Here is a 3,071-nt window from a genome sequence, read left to right on the forward strand (position 1 = left end):
CAATCAGAGTTCCAATTCACCCCAAAGGTGTTCAGTAGGGTTGAGATCAGGGCTATGTCTAGGTTACTCACGTTCTTCCACACCAAACTCATCAAACCCTGTCTTTATGACTTTCCACAAGCTTTTGGAGTGTGTCTGTAACAATTTGTACCCATTCAGCGCAAAGGTACTGAAAAAAAATCAGGTATTGCTGTTGGAAAAAAAGACCTGGCTCGCAATCAGAGTTCCAATTAATCCCAAAGGTGTTCAGTAGGGTTGAAGTCGGGGCTATGTCTAGGTTACTCACGTTCTTCCACACCAAACTCATCAAACCATGACTTTATGGCTTTCTAAAAGCTTTTGGAGTGGGTCTGTAAAATTTGTACCCATTTAGCCCAAAGGTACTGAAAAAAATCAGGTATTGCTGTTGGAAAAAAAGACCTGGCTCGCAATCGGGGTTCCAATCAATCCCAAAGGTGTTCAGTAGGGTTGAGGTCAGGGCTATGTTTAGGTTGCTCAGGTTCTTCCACACCAAACTCATCAAACCATGTCTTTATGACTTTCTACAAGCTTTTGGAGTGTGTCTGTAAAAATGTGTACCCATTTAGCCCAAAGGTACTGAAAAAAACAGGTATTGTTGGAAAAAAAGACCTGGCTCGCAATTGGAGTTCCAATCAATCCCAAAGGTGTTTAGTAGGGTTGAGGTCAGGGCTATGTTTAGGTTGTCCATGTTCTTCCACACCAAACTCATCAAATCATGTCTTTATGGAGCTTACTTTGTGTAAAGGGATGCTGGAACAGAAGAGGGTCTTCCCACAAACTGTTGTTACAAGGTTGGAAGAGCTCATGTGTCTAAACCAGCCTTTTTTCAACCTTTTCAACACAGAGGAAATAAGTTCTCCGGTCTCAGGGAACCCCTGCTAGAAATTAGAAATCTATAACTCATGATACAATAGTGTGGTGGTCAGTGGGAAGAATGGTCCTTACACTTGTGGTGATTGGGAAGAATTACCTCCTTACAGATAGTTAAAAAGATCAATGGTGTCAGTGGGAACTTATCTGAGAGGCAGAAATTGCCCAATGCTGAAGGAACCCCTAGAAACCTCTGGAGGAACCCTAGGGTTCCACGGAACCCTGGTTGAGAATCACTGGTCTAAACTGTTAATAAATTTGTGAGCTAAATGTGTGCTCATTCAGACAAAAGATGTTCAATGAGAAGATCTGGCTTTCAATCATAGTTCCAATTAATCCCAAGGGTGTTCAGTAGGATTGAGGTCAGGGCTATATGTGGGCTACCCAAGTTTCTCAACAACAAACTCATCAAACCATGCCTTTATGGAGCTGGCTTTGTGTAAAAGGGCATAGTCATGCTGGAACAGAAAGGACCTTCACCGAAGAGGATTGGAAGAACACAATTGTTTAAATTGTCTTTGTAAGTTGTAGCAATAACGGTACTCTTCAAGAGAAACACCCAAACTCAGTCATTTGAAGGGGGAACCGCAGAGTTTTGGTCATATAGTGTAGGTTATATTTTATGAAGACATTAATGAAGTCCCATCACCAGAAAGAAGATTTCAGTTCCGTTACTATATGTGACAGCACATCATCAAACCCTCCGCATGGCCTGCCTGAGAAAGCATGAGTCACAACATAAATGGATAAAGAGATTTGCCGGGTTTTCAGTTAAGGGGATTTGAAAGACTAATGAGAGAGACACAAACCGTTCTGTGTGGTGAGGTGTAAATGGCGAGATAATGGCAGCATTATGACGCATTCCTGAGCGCTAATAAGACATAAGTCCTCTAATATCGCTCTTGCCGCTGCAAAGTTTACTCACATAATATAATCAACTTTTCCCAACCCTAATCGCTAGGTAAATAGTGCAATATACAGCCAAAGAGCATACATATATATTGTATGGGAAAAGTTCCACCTGCCAACCAGTGTTAATTTCGTCAATAAAAATATTTTCGTTGACGAAATTAACACAATTTTAGACAACTAAAATACGACTAAAACGAAAATAATATGAAAATATGAAAATAATAATAATATGACTAAAACTAAATTGAAATTTGATGTCAACATTAACGCTGGTTATCCACTTAAGCTTAGGAAAATTGTACCCCCCTTCACGACCAGGCCATTTTTTGCTATTCAGCACTGCGCTACTTTAACTGGCAATTGCGCAGTCATGATTACTGTATACAAATTAAATTTATATATTTTTTCCCCACAAATACAGCTTTCTTTTGGTGGTATTTGATCACCGCTGGTTTTTTTTTTTTTTTATTAAATAAATGAAAAAAGACTGAAATTAAAAAAATCATATCCACTAACAAAATAAAAAAATCGCATTTCTTCATAAATTTCTGCCAAAACATATTCTGCTAGATGTCTTCGGTATAAAAAATCTCAATAAGTGTAAATTATTTGTGTCTATTGAGTGTCTACACAAACTATGGTGTATATATATAAAAAAATGGATTAATCCCGATGTACTGACGGCCTTTCTCAGTTCTTGAGGCCCCCAAGGATATTACAAATACCCCCAAATTACCCCTTTTTGGAAAGTAGACAGTCTTAGCTATTTAGTAAGAGGCATGGCAAGTTTTTTGAAGTTGTAATTTTTTGTCACAATTTTTTGGAAAATTAAGAAATTAAATAAAATTTGTTTCTTTTTTCACAGTTTTTTTTTTTTACATACCACCACCAGCGTCATGATATGACTTGTGTGGCAGTGATCAGGAACACTGAGTGGTGACAGCATGTTAAAAAACAAAAAAAAACAATAAAACATTTTTATTTAATATTTTAAAAATATTTTTTCTTTTTTTTTAACAATCCCTTTCCCAATAGACACAACTGAAAATCTTTTCGAAGTGATATAAATCCCCTCTTAGGTTAGCCATACACCAATATAATCGAATTAATTTTAAGAATGTTCATTTGATTTTCTAATGGCTTGTGCTGCTAACTTAGTGGATCAAGTAAATGTTCGCTTTCCAAAATGGTTTCAATAGAGAAGACACGCAGAGCCAAAGACTCCCAAGATGTCCAGTGAAGTGAAGGTAAGGTGTGGCTGCACCCCA

Source organism: Lithobates pipiens, unplaced genomic scaffold (genome assembly GCF_037356315.1).
Source record: "Lithobates pipiens isolate NorthernLeopardFrog02 unplaced genomic scaffold, aLitPip1_a1.2 Scaffold_30, whole genome shotgun sequence".
Classification (NCBI taxonomy): Eukaryota; Metazoa; Chordata; class Amphibia; order Anura; family Ranidae; genus Lithobates; species Lithobates pipiens.